The following is an 18,305-nucleotide window of genomic DNA, read 5'->3' as shown; positions in this document are numbered from 1 at the left end:
AAGGGACAAAGAAATCCAGAACATCACAAGGTCCTCATGATTTGCTGTGATGAGAGATGGTGTAATACATTTCCAGCAGATATAAGTGCTTTTAGGTAAAAGGACCATGACTCATTTATCTATGTGTTCCTAGTGTCCAATAGAGGACAGAAGACCAAGAAATATTTGTGAATTAAATAACACAGGGACAAAGGCACAGATTGGTACCATCTCTCCTTAATTCCCTATTTCTTTCCTAGTTCCATCCTCCAGATCGATTTTTGGCTCTTTGGCTTTGCCCTGCTGAGATTATACAGATATAGATTTTCAAACTAAGTAAACTGGAAAGTTCTACATAACAAGAAAAGAATTGTTTCTAAGACTTCTAGAACAACCCCATAGGGAAATGATAAAGGACAAGCGACCCAAATTGATAATGTAGGTTGCCCAATGAGACCTTCATAATATTTCTAAATTCCCAGTTCTTACCAGACTCATGAACTTCTTAAAAAGTCTGTAGAAGAGTGTGTTTTGCATCCATATTTGTGAAGAGAAGGTCTACACATTTAGGAACTAGTCACCATGGGAACCAAGTTCAAAGACTGTAATGATCCTTATGTCATGAATTGGACTTTGAACTTTATCAAGACTATAAAACTGGGAACATGAACCAAATTAACTTGTATCATTGAAGCAGCCAGAATGGATGTTTTAAGTAATACTTACATATATAGAGTGTGCTTTTTCTCTTCTGGGATTAAGTTATGAATATTGCAAATCACCTTTATTAGAGAAATGTTATGATTTGCATCTTAAATGTCCCCCAAAGGTTGTGTTAAAAGATTGTCCCCAATGCAGCAGTGCTCAGAGGTGGGGCCTTTCAAAGGTGATTACATCATGAAGCCTCTGATCTCATGAATGAATCAATCCATTTATGATTTCATAGCTGCATGAGTTTGGGGTAGGAGCTCTGATATAAAACAATGTTTCTGTCTCTCCATCTCTCTCTGTCTCTCTGTCTCTATCTCTCTCTTTCTGTCTCTTTCCCCCTCCCCTGCTCTCTTCTTTCTCCTCCTCTCTTCACTTGCCCAGACATCAGAAGGTGAGCAGTATCCTCTATCAAGAGCATCTACCATGATGTGCTGCCTCACCACAGGCCCAAAGAAACAGAGCTAAGAGACTGTAGCCTGAAACCTCTGACACTATAAACCAAAATAAACATTTCCTCCTTTAAACTGACTTAGTTCAGGTATTTTATCACAGCATCAGAAAGCTAACTAACACAAGAGATATTCTGGTTGAAGAAATGTCAGTTTCAGTTCTCTGAATTTGGTTTAGCTCTGAATACTGAAAGGAATGCATAATTAACATGCATCCAGGTCTTTGTCCTCAAGGAGCTTGCAGCCTCATTGTACAGAAGGATATAAATAAAGCAAATTGGGGAGTATATTTTCAAACGATGTTTTAATTTCAGTGATTAAAGAAAAGGCTTGAGTTTTTCTAAGTACTGGGGATTGATCCCAGTGTCTTTGCACTGAGCTACATCCCAGGTCTTTTATTATTTTTTATTTTGAGACAAGATCTCACCAAATTGCCCAGGTGGAACTTAGAACTTGAATTCCTTCTGCCTCAGCCTCTCTCAGTGCTGGAATTACATGGGTGCACCACCTCACCCAGCAAGGAGGGCTTCTTGAGAAGCCACTCTGAGTTAAGTCTTCAGGAGGAAGTAACAATGTCTAATCTGGCAAAATCTGGGGAACAACTTCTTGAAGAGCGGCTGTCAGAACCTTCTAAAACTGCCCATGGCCATTCCACCTTGAATGCACTGGATCTCGTCTAATCTCAGAAACTCAGCAAGGTTGGGCCTGGTTAGTACTTGGATGGAAGGACTTCCTAAAACAGAACACCTTGGAACTAACTAAGAAAAAAGCAGTTTCATTCATTGCTGATTGTGGGCTTAACTCTCACAGAATCTACCAATAAACTTTGTAGGAAAACAATTGGCTTCCTAATTACAATAATTTGACAATCATTTCTCCAGATGGACATGGACATACCTGCCTTTGAGCCTTTTCCAAAATGTAAGCAAGAAAACAAGCCCTTTTCTGCCATTTCTCATTTCTATTTGTGGGCATTTGCTGCACACCCAGCTCCCTATTTCTGTTCCATAGAGTGTCTACACACAGTATTAAGGAAAGCTGGTTACCCTGAGAAGTTCAGTTGTCATTTTAAAGGCTAAAGCACCAATTTGGGCAAGTTCTATTTTCTTTGTGACCAGGAAAGGAGGAGATAATCATATATTGCAGAATAACTGTTCCATACGATGAGACTTCCATTTCCATTTTAATGGAAACATGTTGATTTAAAAGAATAAAAGCACATTTCTGAATTATGTCTTCTCTCTGTATTAATAACCTGGATGTGCATCTGGAATTAATGTACTATGTTTCTACTCCCATTCTGGTGATGGGGTTTGACCAAGGCTATTGTATTGACCAATGACTGATCTTTCTAGTGCTTTCCTCTCTGGTCCACTCTGCGTTCTTCTTCTGAATGAGATCTTAGTATGTTGGCTATGTTTCAAATGAACTAACAATTTGGGTTTTACCTCTCCCTCAATGGAGGTTCTCAAATCCCTTATCTTCTGCTCAACAGGAAGGAGGTTACTTTTTTATTAAATATAGAGCAGTGATGATTTACTTGTTTATATGTGAGGGAAAAAAAATCTCTGAAATATTCCATTTCCTGCTCAATAGTTTCTGATTCTGTATGGCAAGGCCCAGTGCAGTTTAAGTGCATAGAAAAACTGCTGCCTTACTGCGAGCATGGAGGAAAGGGCACCTAGTCCTGTGGGTCAGACAGAACTGCATATTTGTGACTGCAGCAAGGTACAAGAAACATGAATTTTTCTTTTATTTTAGTAGAAAAATGGCAGGTATTGATGTCACACAGCCTGAACTACAGTCTCCCCTGATCCCTGCCACCAGCCTAATAGGCCTGTTCAGATATGTCTTCTGCACCAGCTCCTTGCTAGCAGTGTGATCCTGGGCAAATGACTTAATTACTTTGTGCCTCGGATTCCCTAGAGGTGAAATATAGATGGCAATCTCTCAAAGGGCAGGGCTGAGTATAAAGTAATAGCAAATCTATAAAGTGCCTCAACACCCTCTTTCTGATTCCTTCTACTCATTTCCTAGTTGATAACTGCAAAGAAAATCCCAAACCATGATTTTGTAGCAGGAAAGAGTTTGGATATGATCTGCTTTAGTATGAGAGTACTTCAAAAATACTGCTTTCTGGATCTCACATTCAAAATCTCGCCTTGGTAGCCCTAGAGAAGCACAGTGGCTTCTGCCTTGACTGTGAACCTACTTAACAGCTGTGTGACCAGCTTGGAGATGATGACCAATGTCCCCACACACACACACACACACAAAAACTGCATCACTAAGTTTTAAGCCATCATAGAGAAGGGTGTCATCAAGGGCAAAATTATCATGGACTCTGACCAAGGATCAGAGTCCCACTCCTCATCTCTCATCACTCCAAGAGGCTGAGAAGCAATTCCCCCCCACTCCTTATCTCAAAACCATGTAATCACCTACTATTCCCTGCTCACTGCTGTGAAGTCAGACTATCTGGAGAGTCGTAATGTGTAGTGCTTCTACGACCTTGGGTACATAATTAATCTTTCTGTGGCTTGATTTATCTGTGAACTGTGGGTCATTGCAGCATTCTCTTCCTCAGATTATTGGAAGGATTAAATGGGTTTACATATGTAAAGCCCTTGAAATAATTCCTGGCATTTTTCCCTCTCACTTCACTGAAGCTCTTAAGCTGTCTTAGACATAAATAGGTTCCAAGTAGCAGCATTGGTGAGGCCCACCACAGTACCCTCAGTACTCAATGATGTCTTACGGCAAAGTTCACCTCTAACACTGTAGAATCCTAGAGCCATAGATACTCTGTGCACAGATGCATCTCTAAGAAACATTTTTAACTTGTACAAAGGAGAGGAAGGAAGAGGAAGGCAATTAAAGAGGGTTCCGTGTGTGGCCACTCTGCCAGCATGACTAGGACTCTGTTTATAGACATTCTATTTTAGAAATTCTAATTTTAAATAATTTGTAGGAGTGGACTAATATAAGCTATTCTCTCTCCTGGAAAATCTAGTCTTTCTATTATGCTCTTGAAAGGTCTGGATGTGTCATTTGAAGTGCTAGGATGTCAGAGATATGCAAGTGCTGAGTTTGCTGAAAGTCCTTGTCCACAAAGAGACCCAGTGTCTCTAAGGGCAGTAGAAAGGGATTAATAACTAGACTAAGATTTGAGTTTACAACTTGGTCAGGCAGAACAGACTTACCTCAATCTATGGGTGCAGTCATACAGTTGCCACTTACAATTACTACATTTTTGATAAAGAGAAGTTCATCCCTTTATCTTACTCATGCTCTGAATTCCAGTCTTTCACAGCAGAGCTGATTCCTCCTATCCTTGTCTACTGTGTCTCTAGCTCCAACCTGAGTCCATCACTCTCATAACACTTTGGGAAAATAGCAAAATGTAAGCCCATGAATACCACTGATCGTAATGTTTCAAACTTGAGCAGCTTGAGATCTGGCCTCCAAGGTGCAGTGGGCCATGTGTTGAGTGCACAGTGAAGGTAGACAACTTTCTGACCTGTGATAGCCGAGTCCTTAGCATGTCTTCCTTTTTCCCAATAAGCTAATGCTACAGCTTAGGTTCTTCTCCTCATCATACCCATTTACAAGTACCAATTTCTGTTGTCAGTGAGCATCCAGATCAGTTGAAAGTAAATAAGATCTGATATAAAATAATCCCAGAGGGAAATAAGTCAACATCCTACATATTCCAGATACATGAAAATGTTAGGCTTACCTGAAAGCCAGTGGCCACAGAAGGGCAGGTATGGTGTCTCCATGAAACAAGCAGACACCTAGGATCTTTTGTCATTGCATCTACATTCTCGGTAGCAAAACAGTTGAAAGGAGAAAGGAGAAATGTGCTTCTCCTCACACTCCTATGCAACTTTCCATCTATATCTCTTAAGCCAGATTCAACTTAGAGTTTTGTTATTGAGAAAGGACGGGGAACAAATGTTGGATTGTACCACCAGCTGGTTGTACTCTAGACAATAATTAGTTATCCTATCAGAGAAGGATGAATGAGATTTCTCAGATTAAAAACATCATGCTCAGAGAAGCAGAAGGAGGCACTTCTTTTTCAGAGACATTGCTGAACCAGCAGGACACTCAGGAGTAAACAACTGCAGAGGGATAAGACTGGACAGCCATGGCACGTTGAGGCAGGTAGAAGTCGAATCCTTAGTATTCTAGGTGTTTTATGAGACTGCTCATCCTCTTCCTGAGCCTCATTGCATCTCTCATTCCACAGTATTCCCAGGCCTCCCATAATGACAGAACTTCAGAGAGGTAGACAGAAGGAAAGGGAAATTTAAGGATGGAGAAGCAATTTTCTGCACATTATTTGATGTCAGAAAAATATAGCTGCTACATGTTGTCCCAAACATGTTTTTCAAAAAGCTATATAAATAAATTGAGTCAAACTACCCTGTTTCACTGGGGCACCCCACTCAGTCACAAGGCCACAATGATAATTCCAGGAGCCACTGGGCATGTAAACTGTTTGGCTCCTTGTAAGACAGTAGCTCATGAAGAGGCCTGTGGCAGTCTCTATCATTGGCCCTTGTCACCTAGGGAACTTGCACAACCACTCAAAGTAAATAAGTAAATAGTCAAAAGAGAAAAACAGAAAGAGCAAAAATGTTGAGAGGAGAGACCTCAAAGCTGGGTAGGTAGCCATGAAACAGAAACAAAGCCACTGAAGCTGTTCAAATATCTTTAATCTGTTTGTGGTACCTGTCACCAAGGCACAGAAAGGGGCCCAGGTGGTCAGAGCCCTTCCAAACACAATGGGAGAGAGGATCCTTTCATGGCCTCCCTTGGAGGGCACTTAAAGCTGGGCACAAATCAGTACTTTTATCAATGTAGCTATTTTATTTTAAATAAAATTCCACTTAGATAAATTTTGTTGGCCTTTCAAATTGTTTTTCATAGTAACAGAGGTTGGTGCTAATGAGTTTGTTGCTAGAAATTACTTTCCTGATTGTCTAAATCTGGGTGTGAGATGGGAGTGTCAGTATTTCTTTGAAGTGGGGTTCATGGCCCACAGTGGCAGATACTCTGCCCTTTCTCTCTGATTCCAGGAGACCTTGGCAGAGCCAGGGCTGCCGCCCATTGCTGTGCATGCCCACAAGTACTTGGTTTCTTCCTCTGTATCTATGAAGGCTTAAGGCTACGACTCAACCTAATGATACCAAAAGGCAGTTTTCATTCTCTCATCTTCTCTCATCTTCATCAGCTCTTCCCTGCTATTTTCTGATATAGAGAGTTAACATTTTTCAGTCATATGTAAAGTGTTTTGCAAAAGCACCTTCAAGACAGCCCTCTCCCATCCCCTTACCCTGATTTCTTCTTCTGGCCCTTCTAATATCAAAATTGTGGAGCCACCCCTAACTTTAAGCACGACTGTGCCTCATACTTGACCTTGACTGTTTATGCCACTATCTCGTGTGTTTAGTGAAGGGACTGGACAAAACAGTCTCTACTCTCTCATCATCACTGAGGCCACAGAGGGCAACAGCATATGAGGAGCATGGACACATTAAAACAACCCTGGATCAGGTTGCTTTTAGTGCAGTGATTTGCAGTGATTAGCCTTTGCCATAACACCTTCTCCTGAAGCTCATGCTAAGGGGCCATATAAACACCCAAGTCTGATTGAGGTCTGGGCTTGTGCCAGGTGTGGACAGCTCAGACTTCCTAGGGCTCCGTCAGCTGTTCCACTCGATATTGCTGCCCCTAGTGGTTGAGGGCCTTTCTAAATCTCTCCACATGGGGTGCTCACTTCGGCAGCACATACATTAAATCTCTCCACATGGAGAGATAGCCCAGCATCTCAGCTGCCCGTCTTCCTTTCTTTCCTTCATGGGATGTCTGTTTGATAAGAATCCTAACAATGCCTCAGATAACAATAAAGAGTTCTTAATTTCGATAACTAAGGGAGGTGGAAGAGTTAAAGTGCCTGTTGTGAATTTGACCATTTCAGATGGGGTTGAGGGGGCTCTGAGAGTTGCTGGCTCAGCGGTGCTGTAGGATGGGGTCATGATCAGGGAGAGGACAGGCCTTGCTGGAGCAGGGACAAGGCAGCCTAGTTCCACCTTCAGGCCCCAGACTCACACCACAACTTCCACGGCCCTCTCCACAAGCCCTCCACATGAGATTCCTTCTTGTCTGGGGAGATACTTTTCCACTTCTTTGTGATTCCAACTCCCATGAGCAGTGTCCTCCATCCTCTAACAAATGCCCCACTGGTTCCTGGTGTCACGACAGTTCTCACAACCACCCTCAGAAATGAGGTTTGTAAAAGGGCAGTGAAGCAGGATGCTGAATGGAAAATAGAGAGTGGGAAGGCTGGGGAGAGTGCATCAGGTCCCTCCTCTACAGGGAATCTGAGTGGGATTGGGGGTCCCCCTAAAAGAGGTATCCTTTCTGGTATGGAGGTGGCAGGGTGTTGGTGCCAGCTTTACCAGCTATAACTTTTCCACATTATTATGTGTTAAAGTTGCATTAGAACTAGGGGATGATGGGGATGAGTAACATTGCTTTAATTAATTTTGTCCCATGAAATACTACTTAAGTTATAAATTTAGCACTTCCATCCTGAACAGCTGCTATTAAGCTGACGCCACTGCCTCATAGGCCTCTTCCTGTTTTGAGTGTCTTTAGGCGCCTGGCCCTGGACTCAGTCTGTCACACTAATAGTTTAAGTCTCTGATGTCCTGGATACCTGGTTTCAAGCTAGCACTGAGTCTCTGAGAAGAGAGAGATTATCTACAACAATCCTAGGGGGCTGAGCATTTGTTGTATGCCCATCATGCACCAGACCAGGTCTGTTCCCTGTGTGTGTGTGTGTGTGTGTGTGTGTGTGTGTGTGTGTGTGTATGTTACTCATCTAGCATCACTGCCAAGTAAATATCATCCATCCTCATTTCAGGAGTAAACTTGAGTTCTGAGCTATCATTTTAAGAGAGATTAAGTAGCTGAAAAAGCAATAATAAGAGCAATGGGAGAGGGAAAGAAGAATGTTGTTCCGTGTGGGGAGTCCCATGAGAAGAAGAAAGTCATAACATATCTCAGACGGCAGGCGGATCCAGACCAGGGAAGCCTTACATCACCAGCAGGACAGGCCACAGGGAGGTCTGTAAACACAAGTCTGAGGAACGTTTACTTTCTATAAAGTGTGTTTCCTTCTTCTGGGCTCATGTTCTGTGCCCAGGCATCTTTCATGGTTTCCTTTGAAAAATAACATTCTCTCTGGGCACCTCACCAGCAGAGGACCACAGACCCATCCTTCCTCACCAACATTCTTTCTTGTTCCTTCACCATCCTTTGCAGGAAGCAAACTCAGAAGCCAACGTCTCTATGGGCTACATGCTGGATAAAAGCCAGGGTCCGTGAGTCAGTCAGCCGGTAGTTACATAGAAGCTCTCTTGAGCCTAGCAAGGAGGTATCACAGAGACTCAGAAGAATAAAAGATTCAGTCTTGACTCTTCATGTGCTTCTAGTAAAATGTTAAAAGTGAACATAAACCAGTCACTTCATTCCATCTCTGGATTTTATATATTCTGTGGCCCCCTCCTAGAGAGGAAAGCTGCATGGCTTTCTATGGACTTGTGTGCCAACTCAACCTTCCAGGTCGAATTCAAATGTCACTGCCACTGAGAAGCTTCCACTGACTTCCCTCCTTCTGCTTCATCCCTACCATGCCTCTCCAGCGGCAGACACACACCATATCATCCCCAAGACGTGTGCCTCTCCAGGAGACAAACAGTCCCACAGAACATGGACACACACTGAGCTCACTCTGACATATAGAAGGGAATTAAATGGGGCTTACTGAATGAATTAATTACAAAGAAGTCCAGAAAAAAATGCAGATATGTAGGTTTACACATGCAAAGAAAGGAAGGTTGCAACCATTGTTGATAGCAGGTGCGCCAGTCCTGAATAATGCCTTGATTAAAAGCAAAGCAAAGGCTCTGAGCCAGCCTGGCAAGTTCATCCCCAGTCCCACCGCTTGGTAAATGAGTTACTTCACTTACCTGAGCCTTAGCTTTCTCATCTGGTAAATGAAGGTCCTAATATTAGCCTTGCTTAAAAGATAAAATGAATTAACACGAAGAAAGCAGATAAGAGGAAGCCTGGCACTTGCTAAGTGCTTAGAATATTGGCTCTGTGTCACCCCTAAAGATTCAGGTGGGTTAGCGGCTGTCCCTTTGTATCCTCCTGTACTATTTGGATTTTTGCTCTGAATAATTAGAAGCAAAAGAAGTTACTAAGGATCTGTCTTGAGACTGGTCAGGTGTTATAGAGGTTTAGATTGCATAGATCTGATAGTAGACTGGATTTCCTGACGCTCTTGAAATTAACTTAAAATCCTGAATAGTATAACACAAACACACATACACACACACACACACACACACACACACACACATGCACACATTTTTTAAAATGCATTCATTATCTTTCAAGAAACTAAAAATACTGAGATCAAAATTTAAATGAAGCAAATCAAAATAAAAATAATAAGGGTTGAAATGTGAAATTCAATATGTAAGTCGAAGATTACCAGTAGACTTGCTGAAGAGAAACTCTATGAACTAGAAAGATCAATCAAAAAAATTATCTAGAATGCAGCAGAGACACAATGGGATAGATTTAAGAGAAAAAAACCTAAGGGCACAAAGCCAAGTTGTCTTAGTGTACAGGCTCTCTATTTTTTAAATATTTGCCAACTTCAAATACTGCAAAACTGTGGTTTTTCTCAACTTCATTACATTTTATTCTGATACGAAAGATGAGCTATCTACTAAAAAAAAAAAAGTGAACCACTGAAAGAATCTCCTCGCTAGTCAAAATATACCCAGGAATTCAAGAATTTCAAATTAAATTGTGCACCCATTAGGGGCTTTCATTGTTCACTTTATGCAGTTCCTCTTTTGTTTTTATCAGGATAAATTTCAATGCCTTTTTTGCCATATCTGTATTCAAACATTGCAATTTGCTAAAAGGTTTAGAGTTCAAAAATTTGAGATACTTATCCCTCAAAGAACTAGGATTAGAGCTTCCATTTGACCGAGCCATCTCTCTGCTGGGTGTCTTCCCAAAAGAATTAGAAGAATCATATCACAGTGATATATGTGCACCCGTGTTTATAGTGGCACAGTTTGTAATAGCTAAAACTTGGAAACAGCCCAATTACCCATTAGTTGGAGACTGGATAAAGAAGATGTTGTTTTTCTATAAAGTGGAGTTCTACCCAGCCATAAATAATGAGAAACTAGAGTCATTCATAGGAAAATGGATGCATATTGGGGCCATAGTCTTAAGTGAAATAAATAAGACACATGTGTAAATACCGAATAGTTTCTCTGGTATAAAAAACTAAAAGTGTAAATAAGACCCAAATTGTATAATTTACAATGTAAAATAGAAAGAAAAGGGCTAAGATGTAGTGGAAGTGGGAAGGGCAGGGGAAAGGAAATAAGGGAAAAGAAAAAACATGAGAAAATGAAAAAATGGAAGCAAAGTTTTTGTAAATGGAGAGGGTGGAGGGGATGGAGGGAGGGCAGGAGTAAGGTAGAAAAATGAGAACCAATATTTGTCATGTAAAAGTACAAGATCCCAGTGATGAATGTAACTGTACTGTATACCTAAAAAGTACCAATAAACTCAATGAGAAAAAAAATTTGAGACACTTTACTGAAAATATTTTCATTAAAGATTTTCAACTAATTTTAAACAATATATAGAAGATTCATTTACTTAAAAAGCAATTCTATTACTTGAGTTATTTCACAAAACAGTTTGTTAAAGGCTCAAACACTTTTAAAATATTATCACCCTGGACTTTTGTATTCATCAAATTTAAAAAAATGATCAGCAAACATAGTTAAATTATTTTATAGCTATAGAAATTTTGCAAATTTTACTGGCTATAGCTTCTATTTCAATTGGCAAAACATCACAACTTGTTTGGAAATAGATGTAATATGTGCATTATCTATTCCAAATATGTACATTTCTGTTTTATAGGTTTCTTAATTTAGTAAAAAATACTGTTGTTTCTACATTGTATTCATATTAGTAACAAAACAAATCAATTTAACTTCATTGTTGAAGTTTAAAGTGAATTTCTGATAACATCATAATATCAGATGTTTCACCTTCCAGCAACATCAAAAAATTGAATTAAAAAATAATTGAACCATTACTGAAATGAATTGATTTTCTATTTGAAAAACCTGATGACACTGATATAAAATTAGAATAATTTAACTATTTGCCAAGTTCTTCTGCTAATTGAGCCAATGTATTAATAGCTATCACTTGACCTTTTGTACATACACACGAAAATATGGAATTGAAAATGACTGAAGTTAATTATTTAATCTAAGTGAAAAGTCATGCTTCACAGACAGATGGATAAATACTCCATTTTCACTGCACATATCAATGTCTTTGGGAACAGTTCTCCTATAATAACAACTAACATTTTGGTGTAGGTGCTGCTGCTTCTGCTGCTGCTTCAGAGACTAATATCTTTGGGCTTTCACATGTTCCATGATAACACTTTGGCCCCATAAAAGGTATATATTAAAATCACTTTGGGCAAGTTATTCACTTATCAGCAAACTTACATGAAAAGCAGACATTCAGGAATTAATTTTTCATTAAATATGTATTTTCATTTATAACTTATTGCTGTCAAAGGATTTTTTTATACTCAAAAAGCACTATGCATCAGTGTGATAGTCAGGTTTTGGTTGCTGTAACAAAATACTTGAGACTAACAACTTTAGGAGGAAACATTTATTTTGACTCACAGTTTCAGAGATTTTATTCCATGTGTCAGCTAGCTGGCTCCATTACTTTAGGCCTGTGGTGAAACAGAAACACCAGGGCAGAAGGAGAGACAAAGAGGGAGGGGGAGGGAAAAAAGAGAGGGAGAAGGAAAGGAGGTAGGGAGGGGAGGAAGATGAGAGTAGAGGAAGAAGGACACGAAGGTCTGAGGGCAAAAATACTCTTCACGGGAGATACATACCCACTTTCCCATGACTTACTTCCTCTAACTAGGCCCCACCTGTTACAGTTTCCACTACCTCGCAATCCACGGGGGCCAATTAAAATCCAAACATAACAACCAATGGTTGTAGATTTACAGATTTACACTATATACTTAGAAGCAAATCACAGTAGCAAAGCTGTCCAAATAACTATACTTCATAGCAATTACTCAACATCTGTCTGATAATTTTCCAGGCTTTCCATATACCCTACCACCCTGGGGTCTGGGGAGCTTGGGAATTTCAAGACTGCAGGCACAAAATACAACAGGAATGACAAGTACATTGTGTGGCTGGCAGGGGCAGCAGCATGGAATACTAGTCACGCTGCTACCTGAATCTGAGTCTACCTCATTTGATCAGTAATTGTCCTATCTGGTGGTCTTGGTATAAGCGAACACCAAAAGATTCAGTAATCGATACAAACAATATTTTAATGAAGTAATTTGAAATATCAAGATAACCCAAAAACTATATCAAATTTTCAATAAACACAATATCTAGTTCTACACTTTCACAGCCCTGACTGTGACCTCACCTTAATCCCTGCCCACAGATCTACATTTATGGATGCATTAAAAGAGATCTGTAGAAGTGTGGCCAACATGAATGAGGAGGGGACCATTCTCTGATAAACCCCCTTGCCCTGTCCTTCTATCCAGATACCTATGTTTTAATTTTTTGCTGTGAAGATTAAAGGTTAATCCTCTAGTCATACCAAAAAAAAAAAAATGCCTGTTGCTCTGAAGAAGGAGAGGACAGAGAATCAGGGAAACTCTAAATATACCTTTGTATGATAACAGCATAGCCTCCCAGCCCGCTGAAAGGGGTATTTCAGCCCAAAAAGAAATATATCTCACAAAAACTTCAAAATTGCTCAGAAGAGAACATTAATTAAATTAGGCCAGATGGCATGAAATGGAAATTCAAATTTATCTAAGATTCAGAACAACTACATTTTCCTACCTCGCTAACATGAGTGAGCAAAGCCCAAAATACACAACGCCAATGATATTAAAAAAATACCCTAAGTATGAGCTTCTTCCCACTACCAAGTTTCTGGTGAAACTATAATATTCAATCGGTGCATTCCAAAGTTTTCTCATTTCCCTTATTCTGCCCTGAAACTAATGTGAACTTATCAGCACTTCCCATGTGAAATTTCTATACATGTGAGCCATTCATGGTCACCGCACCCTTCCTACCTACATTTCAGTTCCAAATTCCAAGATGTACATGTCATCAAGGACCAGAGTTTGTACCAGGGGCATCATCCTGTGACCCAGAGGACGGCTACTACTCTGTGTGCCAATGTCACATACACCCCAGCACACTCAGGAGTGGAGTCCCAGATGCAAGAGTGCACATGTCCCACAGGGAGAAAGCAGGTAGTTAGAGATGTAATGAACCAACAAGTATCTTCTGTCATTCCTTGACAAGTGCCTTCAGGATGAGGATGAAATGGCATATTACGTTTTGCACATTCCATCACTTTTCAAGGTGCTGTCATTTCTCTTTTTGAGTAGGATAAAAGATATATATTCTGTCTTCCTACTCGTCCCCAGGCACTGCCACTCCCTATCCAACCCCTGACAGGTGGAGTTTCTATTATGAATTGCAGATGGCTAATGACTAGTTCTAAAGTTGTGAACTGTCTGACTCCTCTTTGCTGGTAGAAATGCTCAGGACATTATACTTAGTTTGCACCTTCCCTGGCTTTCCTCTATCAGTCAGGCCTTTCTGTGTACTTTTAAACTAGCCCAAGCTCTAAAACATAAAAGGGTAACCTGAGCTGCTGGTAAAGGTCACCTTCTAAATATATCCAAACAGAGCACTGCATCAATTCTTGCTTTGTGCCTTACATTGCAAAATCATTTTAAGGAATTCATTGTGAAGAGAATACTTCAAAATACTTATTTACCCATTTGTAATCTTAAGGGGTTAAGACTGGTCTGCGTGCTCTCTAGGGGTAGCTACCAGCTTGCGACTATTGGGTGAAGAGATTTTCTAGGCAAAGTCACTGACTCATCCATGCAAACTTTTATCATGTAAGATTCTCTGTTAAATTCCCAGAAGATTAAGAGATAGGTGAGCACAGCCACTTCTCTGAGGAAGGGCACCCATCTAGGAGAGGGTGGAACAAAAGAGCACAGCCAACTCTGCTGCAGGACAGAATGCAAGGGTGTACAGCTAGTAGGATTAGGGGAGCATATTCAATAGAATGTGAGTATGATTATTTAAAAAAGCAAAATAATGTCCCTAAAGGAGATAATTTTTATCTACATTTAAAAGAATGCATAAAAGTTGTACAGATGGTAGTGGGATAGAAAGTAGGGTCTAGAAAGGGTGTTAGGCTTTTGGAATTTGGAATCTCATGAGCCTCTACAGCAGTTACTAAGTTCCCTAGTAGCCTGAGGACTCTATATCTGAATCTCCTCTGAACCCATGAGCCCTTCAGTGACCACATATTGGATCAGGTAGGTCCCCTTCTTCACTTCACCCTAAATTCACACAGGCTTACCATTCCAGCTGCTTTTATATCCATTTCTTATGGTCTCATTTATGGTGCCTTGACTTTCAGAGGGTACTTTTTGATGTAAGTCCACTGACAGCTGTGAATCTGCATCAAGCTTAGAGATCAGAAACTTGTGCCTTTTATGATTGCTGGCAACATAGCAGTGAGGACACAGGTGGCTCTGCCACCAGCAAAAGCATTTTCATTGTGTGAACTTGAGGTCATTTCTTCAGGCTGTTCAAAGACATCTCTGTTTTAAAGTTATGAGGGGTTGAGCTTAGTTAATTGATAAAGTTGCTGATCAAAGGATCTGACCATATGAAGTCCCCAGATCTGGGTGATTACAAATTATGTCCTGGAGTGAATTTTCAACTGAAGAAATGTTAGTGACCTCAGGTAAAAAGGCTGACCACCCTGAGACAGAGGAAAGGAAGGAAGGCAAAAGGGAGGGAGAGAAGGAGGAAGGGATGGAAGATGAAAAATTGAGCCACATATTCAGTGGGAAAGCTGGTGGATGACTGAATCCTGTACAATTCTCAACATGGTCATTGCATAGTCAACAAATATTTACTGAGAATTGACCTAATGTCAAGAGATAAGAAATTCTGAAGCTCAGAGAGTAGTGCTATCATTCTTGCAGGATGATCCTTGATTTCTATGTGGAAGAAAACACTTTAAGCACTGATTATCCCTGCATAGTTTCTCATACATCCATAGTAGGAGGAATAAAGGTATAACATATCTCTCGCTCCTGCTTCATTTATTTTAATTCAACAATAAAGGTAAAGGTGGGCACCCAAACCAGCCACAAGAGAATTATTACTGGACCAAACTGTAAACACAAGTAGGAACCAGCCAGAAAGAGATCAAAGAGAAAAAGCATCCTGAAAGGATAGATGACTGTGCTTAGATGAAACAACAAATTTGAAGTACTGACTAGCATTTGGCCACCTTTCTATAAGATCCATCTACCCAATGCCTTTGAAGATGACACCATGTTCTTCCACTATTCTTGCTCTGTATTTCATATAAACTAAACCAGAGCACTGCAAACTATGAGCTGGGGCCAAAATCCAGCCCACGACTTATTTTTATAAATAAAGTTTTATTGGCATATAGTCATGTCCAACAGTTCTTTACTGTCTATGACTGCTTTTATACTACAAAGCCATAGTGGCATAGTTGTGATAGAAATCATATGAGTCTTGAGGCTTAAAATATTTACTTTTTGAACTTCACAGAAATGTGACAGCCCTCGATCTAGAGCCATCCTCTCAGCTGTCACCACCATTGGTCATTTGAACTCAAGAAGATGTGGTCCCTTAAAAGAAATTCATGCCACACCAAGGAATAGGTGGAGATCAGAAAAAGTGGGAACTAAAATTAGAGGGGAAGGATGTGTATGAAGGGTGTGGTAGGACAAACTTCCTAGTCAAAGTAGGACATTCCCTCTGCCCAGTGATATAAGTCTGATAAAAGAGGAAACAATGAAGACTGCTGGTCTGAAGATGATTCTTTTTCACAATAAGATTGCTTCGCTCTTTTTGTAAAAAAAAAAAGATGCAGCATTATAAATTGCTGGATTTAAGAGATGTATAGTAAAAACTTTTTTTGTAAAGTGAAATCATGCAAAAGGAAGAATTCACCTTAGGTATTTCAGCTGGAAATCCACATGAAAGTCAAGAGTCAGAGCTGATGACCCTCCATGGAACTGAAACACCATGAAATAGAGAACAAAATTCATAGCCCACACAGCTTCTGGATTCCTGTTTCTGTTAGCCTGATGATTAATGTGTAAAGCAGAAAGACATTTCCTTGACTGCCTTAGAGCCCTGTGAACACAGTACAGTCAATAAATACTTATTGAAAGTATTTTCCTAAAGCTTGCAGCACTTGCTCAGTGATATCTTATAATCAAATAAGAAAAAAACTGTTCATGGCAGTTTCAAAATATATATAAATGTACATTAATGGAACCCAAGCTAGAAAGGAGAAGTAGGAAAGAAAATATTTATCACTCTGGGTTCATGTTATCCATCCGGTACTGGCCTTTGAGAAAATAAGAAAGAAACATATCACAGAAGCCCCAGAATTGAGTGTTGCAAAAGAGAAAAGGAAGGAAAGAAGAAAGAGAAGGGAGAAAGGAAAGGAGATTTGTCAATGGCTCTGTTTTGAACAAATGAAAATATATACTTTATAAAGTCAAATTATTTTTTATTCTCTGGCTTTATATGTGTTAGACTTTCATCTGTCAGTGAAATGGCTCCAACACTCCAAGAATGGCAGATAGTTAACTGAAATGGGTTCTCAAATTGCAGTTTTTCCAGTAAAGATAAAATATGGCTTTCTGCCACCTGTTCGGAGCTATGGCACCAATATACTGATTCAATCCTCCTTAAACACAGTCATATTAGATTTGAAGTAGTGTATCACCAATTTTGGTATGAGGATGATACTAGGATCTGTTTATTTCAGATTGACCATTATCCCAAGTTAGAAGCAAATTAAAATCTTGCATTGGAGATATTAAAAGAGAGCAATATAATTATCACTTTCTCCCTAGTGCATCTTCTTCAACCTCTTTTGAAGTCTGGGAATGCACAGTCACCAGTTAGAGTAAACGCCTAAATGGTGACAGAGGTTGTCTTAGTCATTTTCTTCATTGCTGGGACAAATATCCACCACCCACAATTTAAAGGTATAGTATTTTGGCTCACAGTTTTAGAATGTCCATCCATGTTCAGCAGGCTTAAACATAGACACATATGGTAGAAGGGCCTGGGTGGAAGAAAGCTGCTCACATCGTGTCAGCCAGAAAGCCAAGAGAGTAATGAGTATCCAGGATGGGAGAGATCATATACCCTTCCTGGCCATACCCCTTTCCAACCAGACCCCATCTCCTACCAGCAAGTCAGCTATATCAGCCCCATAATTCAATCACCTTCCAAAAGCCCCACTATCCATGCATGATGCCTTTGAGGAATATTCTTAATCTCTAAGCCATGACAGAGGTGAAATAAGGCACCTTCATGGCTGCCTGTCCTGCTTTGGAGGAGGAGAACATCTTGCCTTCAGGAAAGGGTTCGATTCTACAAGTTTAATGTAAACACCCAAAGAGATTCTAGCCCTGACCTTCAGGTTCAGCCCAACTGAAAAAAAAAAAAAAGTAAAGATAGTGGTTTTGCAGGCATGAATCCATTGGCTCTGATTCTGGGGTGACTCTATTTACCACCATCCCATGGCTAGAAAGGAAACTAAGGCTCCATCACTGTCAGGCAGAAAGAATGACACAGGTCCAGGAGAGAAATCAAGATCTATTAGGGTTCTTTTCAGAAGACTACCCAAAGATGAAAGATCATCATCTAGTCTGTGATGTTTCGAATCCCCTTCCCTAGGGAATATTGAGCCCTATGGCTGCTGGAAGTACCTATAGACTTTTGAGGTAACCTAAATATAATGGATTGAATTCACAACATCTTGAAAATTCTCTTTGTCTTGTTGATATCATTCAGATGGCACTTGAAAGACAGGCTTTATTGCCAACAACTCAACCGGAGAAATATATGAAAAGATTTACTA

General features: G+C 40.1%; 1 protein-coding gene across 1 annotated transcript in view; it reads left to right on the top strand.

The window, feature by feature from the left end:
* Nucleotides 1-18,305, top strand: part of Tacr1 (tachykinin receptor 1) — a 165,373-nt gene that overhangs the window by 66,947 nt on the left and 80,121 nt on the right. The window lies entirely within an intron of this gene.

This window comes from Fukomys damarensis, unplaced genomic scaffold, assembly GCF_012274545.1.
Source record: "Fukomys damarensis isolate Sample0158 unplaced genomic scaffold, DMR_v1.0_HiC HiC_scaffold_2, whole genome shotgun sequence".
Taxonomy (NCBI): Eukaryota; Metazoa; Chordata; class Mammalia; order Rodentia; family Bathyergidae; genus Fukomys; species Fukomys damarensis.
Note: the sequence above shows the minus strand (reverse complement) of the source record. Positions and strands in the feature narration are given on the sequence as shown.